At 44.4% G+C, this 14,048-nt stretch overlaps 1 protein-coding gene across 2 annotated transcripts in view; it reads left to right on the top strand.

The window, feature by feature from the left end:
* The window catches only part of sox4a (SRY-box transcription factor 4a), a 224,487-nt gene that overhangs the window by 99,113 nt on the left and 111,326 nt on the right, over positions 1-14,048 (top strand). The gene's annotated exons all lie outside the window — the stretch shown is intronic.

Genomic DNA, 14,048 nt, shown 5'->3' with positions numbered 1-14,048 from the left:
CGCGTTTGACGTGGACGCTGACCTCATGTCGGGTACGTGGAGTGCCCTCTTCACCGTCCGCATGCATGAGCGTCAACAAAATTGGCTTCAGGAGAGGATGCCAGATGCTACGCTTGACCTTCAGTGGGTCTCTTTTGTTTTTATCCGTACGTGAGGCAACAGGCCAGTTTTGCGGCAATTACAAACAAACTAAATTCAGTGAACCGGAGCTGTCACATAATTTTTCTGCATTTCTACAGTAACCCGAAATTGGAGTTCCACACCTTTTAGTGTAGTTCCATATTATGCCACAACATGCCAGGGAAGCACTACGGGGTCGACTGGAAGAGATGCAGCGCAATTACCGTATTTTCCGCACTATAAGGCGCACCTAAAAGCCTTTAATTTTCTCAAAAGCCGACGGTGCGCCTTATCATCCGGTGCGCCTTATACACGGATCAATATTAAGCCTTTGGTACACCTCCATCTAATGGATGCATAATGCAAACCCCAGCCTTTACTGTAGCATCTATTCTATGCACGTTATAATGGGGTGCGCCTTCTATATGAAAACAGTTTTAAGATAAGCCATTCATTGAAGGTACGCCTTATACTGCAGTGCGGCTTATAGTGCGGAAAATACGGTGACGCCGAGAATAAGACGCGCGATCGGTGTACTGTAAAACATTCTCACATCTTGCGGTTTTATCAGTTGTCGTTGAGCAACATCGTAACGTCCATGCTAATTTCCAAGAGCCCCACTATGGTGTTTTACATTATGCATTAGCATTAAGCTATTAGTCTTCTGTTCCCCTCGCATGAGGATAAATAAAATATCATGATCACTTCTGCGTCTCGTGCATTAACTTTCAATTAGATTGTGAAGGTTAACCTCACATTGCGTTTGTGCCTTTTGTCTGCACAAGGACAAAAATTGTATTTAAATTTACAGAAGGCGGTGCAATGGCAAAAAAAAAAAAAAAGTATGAATGACCACCTTGAAACTACCAACACTGAATTTCAAGTGTACATCATACTGCGGCCACTGAGCATTTGTGCAACTAGTGTGTTGATACGATGATGAGCAATACAGTTTTGTTGGGTTTCTTACAGGAAGGCAATGTTTTATTTGAAGAAAACCTCTGATGTTTATTTGTTCCGCTAAAAGGACTTGGTTTGTGCTTGATGGCATCGCTGCTTGATGTACTTCAATTTTAGCTTTTGTCTGCTTTGCAAGCAGCGGCCCAACGTGACTAATTGCACTGAGTCATGCTTCAGAGAACATTTTTATGCAGATTGGACGTCTCGTTTGTGGATCACCTTCCCCTCAATTGTACAAATTGTTTCTGCTCTCAAAAAGCAACTTCAGATCTTAAATGTTCTTTCCCACTTCTTGTATCTACAGATATTTGCAGTTTACATGAGTATTGTACGAGCAGTATCTTTTTTTAATGACGACGTTTTTACACAAAACATAACGCGATTGTTAATCAATGGTGTGGCGTCCAAGGATTTTCCCCCTGAATGTAGTCCGAGTGTATTATGAATTTGGCTCATTCTTATTGCACCTTTCAGGCAGATGCGCAAAACATAAGCGGAAAGCTTGCGAGCAGACGCTGGCCTCGACGCTGATAAAATCTTACAATGTAATTCAGCTTCTTTACAACGGAAGCGCAATGCTTCTTGCTCTTAACGATATAACCCGCGCGTGGCCTCTTATGTGAGATGAGATAAGCGTAGAGTGAGGAGAAAAAAAAAAAATCACCCGTCAGCCCCCGTGGAGGTGTTACAGGACAAAAAATAAAAATCATATAGTCGACATAAACGCACTTTAAAACGCCACAAAGGCGGTCGGAGTCGCTGCAGCAGCTCCGCTATAGGAGCTTTATGGCCATTTGTCTGTCATAAAGCACAATTGTAGGAAGAAAGACGCAAACCGTTGTGATGGCGCGCAGCCCAACTTTGGGAGGCTGCCGCCGCGATTTACACAAAATGGCATTGTCCTAAATGCAAGAGGAGAGATAAGAGCGGGAGTTAAAATAGAATATTGATGTGTGAATAAGGCCGTGTACGAAGGAGCCCCAGTGCCTCTCTCGACTTGTTTATATAAAAATATGTGTTTTTTTCTAAACTGCTTTTGGTTTCGAGGGGTGGCAAAAACAGAACCATAAACAGAGCACAATTTAAGATGTAAAAAAATAAAAAATGTTTGATGTTGACTGTCTGCTGCAGCGGCCCTAAGAATTATGGGATACGCTACCATCACACTGATTCAACGTTGTTTACTTTCCATGTCTGACAGGATAGGCCGGACCGGGACAGAAGCACATTACAGTACAATCCAATAGCGGACGGTTAGTGCGAGGTTAAATGGTGTCTGGGAGTGAGGGGGCATCGCGTTTGCCCCCTCGGGGGCTTGGGTAAGATAAACAAGGTAGTGCCCCCATTCAACCTCTGGCAGTAGATCAGTTGTGGACTACATGAAAACGTTGCATTAAGCATGCACTGTAATACATGGAAGACTTTGGAGTGCGTTTCCGTTTATCCAGAAGAGTTTTACCGCCAAGATTTTACAGTGAAGAAAATAAGTATTTGAACACCCTGCTATATTGCAAGTTCTCCCACTTATAAATCATAGAGGGGTATGAAATTGTCATCGTAGGTACATGTCTGCTGTGAGGGAGATAATCTCAAAAGAAAAATCCAGAAATCACAATGTATGATTTATTTGTGTGATACAGCTGCAAATAAGTATTTGAACACCTAAGAAAACAGATGTTAACCTTTGGTACAGTAGCCTTTGTTTGCAATTACAGAGGTCAAACATTTCCTGTAGTTCTTCACGAGGTTTGCACACACTGCAGGAGGGATTTTGGCCCACTCCTCCACACAGATCCTCTCTAGATCAGACAGGTCTCCTTGGGCTGTCGCTGAGAAATATGGAGTTTCAGCTCCCTCCAAAGATTTTCTATTGGGTTTAGGTCTGGAGACTGGCTAGGCCACAGCATAACCTTGATATGCTTCTTACTGAACCACTCCTTGGTTTTCCTGGCTGTGTGCTTTGGGTCATGATCATGTTAAAAGACCCAGCCACGACCCATCTTCAATGCTCTGACTGAGGCAAAGAGGCTGTCCCCCAGAATCTTACAATACATGGCCGCCATCATCCTCTCCTTAATACAGTGCAGTTGTTCTGTCCCATGTTCAGAAAAACACCCCCAAAGCATGATGCTACCACCCCCATGCTTCACAGTAGGGATGGTGTTCTTGGGATGGAACTCATCATTCGTCTTCCTCCAAACACGGTTAGTGGAATCATGACCAAAAAGTTCCATTTTGGTTTCATCTGACCACAACACTTTCTCCCATGAATACTCTGTATCATCCAAATGGTCATTGGCAAACTTAAGACGGGGCTTGACATGTGCTGGTTGAAGCAGGGGAACCTTCAGTGCCAAGCATGACGTCTGAGTGTATTACCAACAGTCGCCTTGGAAACGGTAGTCCCAGCTCTTTTCAGGTCATTGACCAAGTCCAGTTGTGTAGTTCTGGGCTGATTCCTCACCTTTCTAAGGATCGTTGAAACCCCACGAGTTGACATCTTGCACGGCGCTCCACTCTGATTGAGATTGACCGTCATGTTTAGTTTCTTCCATTTTCTAATGATTGCTCCAACAGTGGACCTTTTTTCACCAAGCTGCTTGGCAATTTCTCCGCAGCCCTTTCCAGCCGTGTGGAGTTGTACAATTTTGTGTCTGGTGTTTTTGGACAGCTCTTTGGTCTTGGCCATGTTACATGTTTGAGTCTTACTGATTGTATGGGGTGGACAGGTGTCTTTATGCAGCTAACGACCTCACACAGGAGCATCTGATTCAGGATAATACATGGAGTGGAAATTGACTTTTAAAGGCGGACTAACAAGTCTTTGAGGGTCAAAATTCTAGCTGATAGACAGGTGTTCAAATACTTATTTGCAGCTGCGTCACACAAACAAATCATTTAAAAAATCATACATTGTGACTTCCGGATTTGTCTCTTTAGATTCTCTCTCTGACAGTGGACACGCACCTACGCTGAAAATTTCAGACCCCTCCATGATTTCTAAGTGAGCGAATTGCAATATAGCAGGGTGTTCAAATACTTATTTTCTTCACTGTAACCAACACAGTGAATGGCTCGAGTCTTTGATGAAGCCTCTCTTCCTGCGCCTGCTGGTGGAAATAGCAAACTAGGTTTTGGTAATTATAAACGGCAAACAAATCCAAAGTAGAGATCAAACATGGCGGTCACTATTGTGATATTGTAAGCACGGCTGCTCGTCATTCAGCTTCCGTTTATTTAGGTGGCACTGATGAAAACATGAATGTGGATTCATGCACCGCTGGAAAAAGCCTCAGAGCGCCACAGATGGAGGCCATTAGGCAGCATGAAAAGCTCGGACGTGTCCACCTACACCCAGACTTGGGAGTCGTGTCGACGTCGCGGCACACTGTGTACTGCACACGGCGAACTCATTGTCGAGCATTGCGCTCCCAACCGTTCGCTCCTGAGTCATCGTGGTAGGTGTTGTGTGCTGCCTGAAAGGCTCCAAACAAGTTCTGAGAACGCAAGCGGCTCGGATCCAAATTTCTAAAAGGCCTGTCACGGAACCGCGTTGAAGCGGTGAAACCGCTGTTGTGTAAGCGTAAGAAAGAAGCTAAAAATAGTCAGCATCGCGCGGTGGCAACGCACAGCTAACACGGAGGAGTCTTCCGAGTCGGGATGTGTTTTTCAGGGCGACGGCAGAGAGAGCCGAGCGGGTCAGGCAGTTGCAGACGGCGACCTACATGCAGTCTGCGCTGCTAAAATTAAAACGTCAGCGTTGCTGTGACACAACCTGAATTGCATCATCTCCGCGGACAGTTGTCGTCATTTGAACGCTCAGAGGCGGCGGGGATTCGAAATCACAGATGTACGCAGACGCAAACAAGCAGGCGGACGTGTCGCAGCGTCGCGCCGACAAAACGTTTGCGAGGCGCTTTTAAATCATCGCCGTCACCTCTGACACTTCCTTCAGCGCCGCAAGTTCTCACCGCTTTTTAGGTCTAACAGCTGTTAAATAAATTGACGCGGCGTTTTTTTTTTTTTTTTTTTCAACAGTTGTGGTTCCCAGATGAGCAACCTGGTAAGTTAGTGGCGGGCCGATATTCTCCTCCAGTTTTGACCGAAACGGATCAGATTTCAGCGTATCCTGCGTTTTATGGAGCACAAACCAAATGGCATTTTCATCAGCCAAAAATGGGCGACGCGTTTCGGCGGGTCTCCTAATGCCGCCGCTAACCATCAATCCAAAACAAAATGGCGATATAACAGCGCACAAGTCGGTCACGGGTAGGCGCAAACGGGCGAAAGGAGGCCGCACCTGAACAAAGCGGCTTTGACCCTCGGTGGATCGGTGCTCTCTCCGCACATGAAACATTTTCATAAAGTCCAACCATAGGAGGTCCAGTGGCCACCTCCCTCCCTCCCCTGTCCTCCCTCCCTCTTCCTGTCCTCCGCCTGCTGAGCAACGCACGCAGCGAGAGGTCAACCTGACATGTTGTCCATTACCAAACATGTCAGTTGGCCTTCCGAGCGCTTATAGTTTTACCAGCAGATTCCACGTCTGGTGAGCTTTAAGACATTTTTCCATATTGTTTGGGGGGGGGGGGGGGGGGGATGTTGCACTGACAAAACAAAAAAGTTCACTGGGAGTTCTTCATCCAGAAGGATGATGTGCAAATACTTTTCGCTTTATCAAACCAGGCCTCGATCTGCCAACCGCAAACATTTGGGAAATCAATATCGGGGGGTGGGGGGCGGTCCCAAGATTTAGGGGAAGGAAAAGGTTAATCCTAGATGTGGGGGCGCTTGCATGATTGTCTGATGTATTGGGATCAGGATCAGAACCAGATTGAATTTGAGCCAGCATTTCCATAAAGAGATTACGTTGACATTTCACTGGGATTTAAGTTTTTCAACGTTTTCACCAGTATGTTGTTTTCTCACCCAAACGGTGATTCAGCTGGTAAAGTGTTGGCCTCACAGTTCTGAGGACCTGGGTTCGATCCCGGCCCCGCCTGTGTGGATTTTGCATGTTCTCCCCGTGCCTGCGTGGGGTTCCTTTGGGCACTCAACTCACAACCCAAAAACATGCAACACTAATTGCAGACTCTAAATTGCCCCTCGGTGTCATTGTGGGTGTGAATGTTTGTCTCTATGTGCCCTGCGATTGGCTGGCAACCGGTTCAGGGTATACCCCACCTCCTGCCCGTTGACAGCAGGGATATGCTCCTGCACTCCCTGTGACCCTTCTGAGGATAAGCAGCAAAAAAATGGATGGATGGAATGGGGTTATTGTCATATTCTCTATATCCTTGCAAAATTACAAAAAACATAAGCATAATTGCATAGTAGCCATCTTCGAACGTTTCGGGAAATTCAACCAGTCTATCATTATCAAGTTGATTTTGCTTAGGGTTAGGATATTATATTATGAAAAATATTTTTGCTGTCCATTAGCATCTTCTTTTAATCCAAATTTTACAAATGAGAACACACCCTCCGTTGCGGTGAAAAACACGCGTGATATGCGGTATCGTATGCGTTTTGCGGGTGTCCCGTGATACTTTCATCACTTCATTCCCAATTTGTCAAACAGACTTATACTTTATATTAATCCATGTTTGTGTCTCGCACAAGAACTATGCAGCTTTCCAGGAGGGCCAATTCTCATGCTGAGGCACGAGAGGAGCGCATGACTCATCAAAGTGGACGGCTCGGCATGAGAGGCGGACTTGAACATGAACATCAAGTACACTTGACTTTCTAATTACCGTTATAAAATTGCTTCGTAAAGTTTTTCGGGAAAAAAAAAAAACTACGCTTGGCCATCATCCCAGTAACTCGTTACAGCTTATATGAATTATTTCTCAACGACCTTGTGAAGGATTCAGCGCAAGCCAGTGGGTCCGCTCGTTCAACTCAAGTTTGTGAAGTTTTTAATTTGTATTTGAGCCCGGAGGGCGAAAAGCTGCAGAAGTCGGGTCATTTGAGTTAAAAACAGTTGCGGGGTCACGGGCGGGGATGCGTTTGGATTTGTAAAGCGTATGTAAATGCCGCGTTTTTGGCAACTTTCAAGACAAAGAGGTTGTTTTGATTCTTTTTTTGGCTGCTCGCTGTCTCGAGTTCAAATGTGGACTTTTGAAGCCCGTTTCTGTAAGAAAAGCCCGTGGCTACCACTGCACGTTATAAGATGAAACCGCTCATGATGACTCACATGCAGTTGCTCTTATTTTTTTTAAAAATTTTTTTACCCCCCCCTCCTTTTGTTTTCCCAAACTGGCTTATTAAGCCCGCTGTCGTGTACACCTCAACGACCTCTGCACGTTAACTCTGCTCCGCGAGCCTCGCCGACTGCCCATAGCGGCGTGGAAGGCTTCTAATTGGACGTATTTGGTGAATGAACGTTAAAAGGATTTGTCAACTTTTGCGAGTTGAGATATGCACTCTTTTAGCCGCAGCTCGAAGTCGCAACTTTTGATTCGGTCCGTAATGCGTACACCCAACTTCTATGCTGTTAGTCATCATCGGGGGTAGGTCGCAGCCTAAATCCGCTGAAGTTTGGGTCGAGAGACGTGGTACGCCCCGGGCCGGTCGCCGGTCGATCGCATCTATGCACAGTTTAGCGTTTTCAAGCGAGCTAAGATGTAATTTGCTTTTTGGTATGTAAGGAACCCATTTGGAAAGCGTTGCATACTTCAGATAGGAATTTGAATCTGGAACCTCTTGAGCGTTTGGAAGACGCGGTAACCACCACATCGCTGCGCCGCCCTACGTCAAATGCAGTGAAGTCCTGTTTATTACAGGGGATTATGTTCCAGACTCACGCAACAGGCCTAAAAAGCAATTGTTTTTGCTCTCCTTCCCTTTGGGCTGATCCTGTCTTTACCGAGCTGGATTATTATTAAGTTTTTGTTTTTTTGCCTTCAAAAGCAACAATAATATGTTGTGCTCATAGATTAGGTAAAGTCTGTTTCTGAGTGGGAAAAGCTGTTCCGTGACAGTCTTTTTTTTTTTTTTTTTTTTTTCGGGCCTCTGACGTGGGTTGAACGTTTCGGAAAGAACTGTGAGCTACGTTGTTGTGACATTTCTTGTCTTCCCTTCTGTGAAAAGAAAAAAAAAAACAAAAAAAACAAAACAAAGACAGTTGCCGCCGTATCCAGACAGCATAACTAATGAGTTGCACGCACACACACACACATGCACTGAGCGCGGATACATGGGGGAGCCAGTGAGTAGGATATGATGTCACCTACATAACCATAATTACCCGTCATAAATCATGTGGTGTGACACTCTTGTCACTGAGTGAATGTGTGTCCTATGTGCCAGCCAGGGATGGCTGCACTTTACTGCTGAGTGCCAGCGCACTTGCCCGAACCAGGAGTGTGTGTGTGTGTGTGTGTCAGAGTGTGTTGACGTTCATCTTCACCCATCACAGCCTCCTGGATGATGCAGGAGTGTTTGTTTACGCTTGCTTTGCGAGCCGTTTAGCGGCAGCAACTGCCGGCGAGGCTCCGACGATGCTCTCGGACGACGGCCTTTTATCTTGTCATTAAAACTAAATGTGAGTCAGTGGCAAGATCAACAAGAGGGGGTAAATTGACTGAGGCTATTGACTGAAAAACTCGCCTATTTCCTGTATTTTTTGTGTTCAAGTCACAAACTGTGGTACTGCATGCGCAAGTCCGGTGTGGCTGAGAAATATGTTTGAATAGTACAGGACATGTATGAGGACAGCAGAAGAGTGGTGAGATGTGCCATAGGTGTGTCAGAAGAATTTAAGGTGGAGGTGGGACTGCATCAGAGATCCGCCCTGAGCCCCTTCCTGTTTGCGGTAGTAATGCATAGGCTGACAGATGAGGTGAGACTGGATTCAACTTGGACAAGAAGACTTTTCAGGGAGCGCACAAGACCATCACACTGGTAACTTGAAAGCTAGCCAGTTAAGAAGTACACAAATAAGAGTTTAGCAACAGGTTATGTCGAGGGTTTGTGTAACATATCTCCTGAGGTACCCACGTAGCGATCATACAGTTGCATATTTTATTTCATCACGTGAAGGATCTCCGAAGTTCTAAAAAGTGGTAAAAAAATCAGTTTGTATTCACCCTGCTTAATTGTTTCACTAGACAACTGTATCCAATATCATCAAATATTGTAGGATGTCCAGTGGGATACATTTCTGGTGTCCATTTTTCTCCCCTCATGACCAAGTAAGAATATGTGCCGACCGTACTCCGCTGCAATATGTCGCGCATGAGGGCCGCCATCTTATTGTGGACAACTTCCGAGATGGTTAACTCTCCCTCTGCGACTCTGTCACACCCCACTTCCTCTCGGGGAGCAAAGTCGACACATTTTCAATCTATATCGCATTTATATAATAGTAATGCTTTTGTCTTTCAATAACCGGCTTCCTTATTGCAGAGGATGGCGGGGATGTTAATTTCCTGAGAGGCTGCGAAACTCAACCAAGAGAGTAAAACTGTACAATTATTACTCGCTATGAGCCCTCTGGCTACTTGTTTAATCACGGTGTCTCATTTTCTCCCTCATTTGCATGTTGTTAAACGGGCTCGGATTTGGAGAATGTGGAGTTGTTTAAAAAGAAGAGACTGCTGCGGCGGTGCAGCGCCACAGAAGCGCTCGTACATATTCATGAAAAGTGGTCAAAATGTCATTGGGGGATTCAAACCGTTTACGCTAAGAGGGAAATGGGGGACATTTCAGTTCTGCCATACAGTCAACTCATTTCTAATATTTTGGCTCTCACGCGTTCTTATTTTAGCCTCACGTGAGAGTCAAGATCAGCGACAACTGTAATGATCATGTGAACACATTCTGCAACTACACTAATAAACACACACTTACATACACACACTTTATCGCAGGGGATACATTCCAGACCCACCGGCAACGGGTGAATATCTGTGACACATCAAGACAATACAAAAACACTTTTCAAACATAGTTTTAAACACATCTTAACCTCTTAAAACAAACTTTTTAAAGTACTCCTTCGCACACTCGCTCGCACAGATTCAAATTAGAAGCACCGTGTGCTTGCTTCAAGTTGTTTGTGACTTCCATTTGAAGTTCATTGCGAAACGGACAGTTTAGAGAATGAATATATAAATATTTAAACATCAAAATGTTGAAACAAACCTTTTACTGTATTATATCTCGTAAAAGTCTGCTTATTTCAATGCTAGCATATAATGTAAAATGCTATAAATTAGTGTAGAAGTTACTGTGATGACTTAAGCTTTAAAAAAAAAACACATTGATGAGCAAGACATTCAAATATTGCATACAACAATACCCACAGGGCATAGTTGGGCACCTTCCCTGCCTCTTCTTCAATATAGTGAGGGAACATCGAATTATTAAACAAATACTATGATCATAACTACTGATGAATCTTATTAGAGTTCAGGTGTATCTAATGTTGTGATCCCTTAGCTGATATAAAACAGCCCGGTAGGTACGTGACGGACTGTGTGTGTCCTTTCCTCAGTGTTGGTGTCCTTGCGTTACGGGAAAACAACGGGGAGTTTGCATTCCCTGTGGATACACACACATGTACCACACACACGCGAGCAAAACTGCTGACGGTGCCGAACGGCGGCGCTTCGCTGTCACAAAAGCCCTTGAAGTGTGGAAGTAGCTCTCGCAGGCCTTCTGTTGTTTAAGTCAGACCCACACCTCCACACCTCCGTACCTCCCCCCAGCCCCCATCGCACCTCCTCTCCTCCTTCCCCTCTTGCGATTGTGCTCTGTTCTCACACTAATTTGCTGCATTTACTTCACTGAGGGTTCTGCTGCGGAATATATATATAAATATATATATATATATATATATACGGCATATTGAAAAACAGCCCAAGCTGTTTGTAAATTCGGGCTGGAGCGACATGACAAATTGCTCACTTTTTCAGAAGCTTCCATCACTGGATGTCTGCCCCCCCACCCGCGTCTCTCGGGCGCATCCTCAGATATACTTCGTCTCACGCACCTGATCAAACGCGCATATACATAAATACGCGAAGATTAGCTGAGCTATATTTGTCTGCCCGTCGTGGCGTCGTCGCTTGTGTAATCGTTTCCTGTACGAGTGAACCCGAGGCCGACGAGGTCATTACAGCTGATAAAGTGCGAGCCAAGGGAAGTTGTTGTTTGTGTGGCACAGATTGTCTAGACGTGGCTCGACAGGCTCTTTTGTTGTTGTTTTTTTTTTAGCTTTAGCTCGTACGTTCTATCTAGGAAGCCCTAAGCAAACTAAAGCGGCATCACTCAGGCCTGGAAGATGCTTTCATAGATGCTGGGAAGTGAAAAATGACCTTCCACGCACTTGACGTTTGTCTGCCATGTCTGAAAGAAATATACTGTACTGTATTTACAGTACTGCTGTGGTGGTTTTAGCTGTGACCGCATTTAGGCGTTCATCACTTTCTCAAAATAACAATCTGAAAGCACAAAAGAGAGAGATTTAATATGATTTTTTTGACTTTTCTCACAGTTCTATCTTAACAAACAACTTATCACTCGTGAAGTTTTTTATGGTAATCCAAGCAAAGCAAAGCAAATGTATTTCTATAGCGCACGTCATACACAAGGTAACGTGTCGTGCTTTACATGATTAAAAGCAAAAAAAAAAAAAAAAACATTTAAATTGAAAAAAGTACATTTCAGTGCAAGAAATGTCATTTAAAAATGGATATACTCTCATAAGCGTGAGAGGATTTTTTTTTTTCCATCCGGATTTAAAAACATTCACATGTGGCGCAATGTCACGTCTGTTGGCAACTTATTCCATTTTTGTGCAGCATTATAACAAAATGCTGCTTCACCATTTTTGCTTTCGACCCTGTGCTCCACTATTTGACCTGATTCTGTTGATCTAAGAGCTCTACTGGGTTTGTATTCCGTAAGCATTTTTTTCGCGTATTCAGGACCTAAACCGTTTAGTGATTTATTGACCGATAGCGGAACTTTAAAATCTATTCTAAAGCTGACAGACGAGAATTGAAGATATATGCGCTGATCTGTTTTGGTCAGAACCCGAACGGCTGCGTTCTGACTGCGCTGCAGCTGTTTAATGCTCTTTTTGGGGAGTCCAGTAAGAAGACCATTACAATAGTCAAGTCGAGAGATAAAAGCATGGGTGAGCTTCTCCTTTGTCTGCTGAGTTTTGTTGTGGTTTAGTTGAAGAAAATTTTGTCTCATCTAGTTATTTATCTGGGCGGCATGGTGGCTCAGCTGGAAAGCATTAGCCTCACAGTTCTCAGGTCCCGGGTTCAATCCCAGCTTTCCCTGTGTTGCGTTTGCATGTTCTTCCCGTGCCTGCATGGGTTTTCTCTGGGCACTCCGGTTTCCTCCCACGTCCCAAAAACATGCAACATCAATTAAAATCCTGAAGTTATTTTTCATTTTGTTAAATGCCCATCCACATAATATAAAACATTAACCCTTTATTTATTTCTTTTTTATCGTACTCACTCTATTAACACCTTCAAGTTTCCCATTCTCCTCTAAATAAATGCGAATAAAGTGACTTTTGATTACTCAGCTGTTACAACTCTTGGAAATCGGAAAAGACAAGAGGTTGAAAGGAGCAAAACCCAAACGAAAGCCCTCCCTTATTAAGGTTCCATCGGGCGGGGGGAGCGATATGTTTTCCAGATGGCAGCCCGAGATGCGCATGCACGCCTCGCGCGAGGCGCGAAACGCTGCTCGCAAAAATCTGCGAGGAACCGGCGAGGGTTGCCGAGAGCACACGTGCAAAAGTCATTTCTCTCGAAGGTGCACGGGAGGAAGACGGGAATAAAGATAAATGTCCTGTGACATTGCGAAAGTGGGCCAAGCCGGGGCGTGTTTAAACTGATCCACATGTGCTGCGGGGGAGGGACTTCATCATCATCTAATAGTTCGTACATATTGCGTGCAGTATTAATGAGTTGTTTTCCCAAAAGTGTGCGGAAAATATATTTGTCACTTGCTTTTGCGGTAACCTGATTAAAAAAAACAACAACAACAACACGGGTAGGTGCATGAATCATAAACAGCAACGGGAGCTGTAATCAATAAAACCGCCTTTTGCATGTCTACATTGTATTATAAGGATTTATTAAAACGTCACATTTGTTGATGTTATGCAAACTACATAGTATCGACGACGAGTCAGGTTTGCTCAGGGGCTCTCATTTGCACCCCGCCGCTGTCATCTCTTACACTTGCGAGTTAATAACGTTTACTGGCCAATGCATATATGTTTAGGAATGAGATGTGCAACAATTGCTGCAGGGTGCACCGCAGATGGAAAGAAACTTTTTTTTTTTTTTTTCAATTCCCCTCCATATAAAGTCATAGAAATATAATGCATTCCTGTCAGTGTCGAGCGCCGACCATTATAAAACCTTTATTAACCAAGCGGACAATTTTTAATTAACATTTTAAAATTCATATGTCGTATGAGGGGGAAAAAATGCTTTGTTCATGTGCATTTTAAGAATGCGATTTAATACATTCTTTTAATGTTCATACTAGAGATTACCTACTCTACGTCGACCTTCAACGCGGGAAGTCGACTCATCCCGCATGTCTCCCAACCGCTCAATTTACTGTCAACTGACTAGAGAGCTCTGTTGGGAAACCAAATATCCGGCCCAGTTTTCATACGCACTGTGAAACTCCATCTTTGCCTAATAATGCAAAAACAACAAATGTGTGCTAACAACAATTTTATCCATCATGGGATTTGTTTGGTACAGCACACCCCAACGTTGCGACACTTGTCACTTTAAGACACTGACGTCAGTTTCTAATTTACTGCCGTGTGAACACTCCAAGCAGAAATGGTAAATTTTGGAGCCGACCTACGATCCATCCATCCATTTTCTGTGCCGCTTATCCTCACGAGGGTCGCAGGGAGCGCTGGAGCCTATCCCGGCTGTCAACGGGCAGGAGGCGGTGCCAGCCAATCACTG

Source organism: Syngnathoides biaculeatus, chromosome 1 (assembly GCF_019802595.1).
Source record: "Syngnathoides biaculeatus isolate LvHL_M chromosome 1, ASM1980259v1, whole genome shotgun sequence".
Taxonomy (NCBI): Eukaryota; Metazoa; Chordata; class Actinopteri; order Syngnathiformes; family Syngnathidae; genus Syngnathoides; species Syngnathoides biaculeatus.
This window is presented reverse-complemented; position numbering and strand designations above follow the sequence as displayed.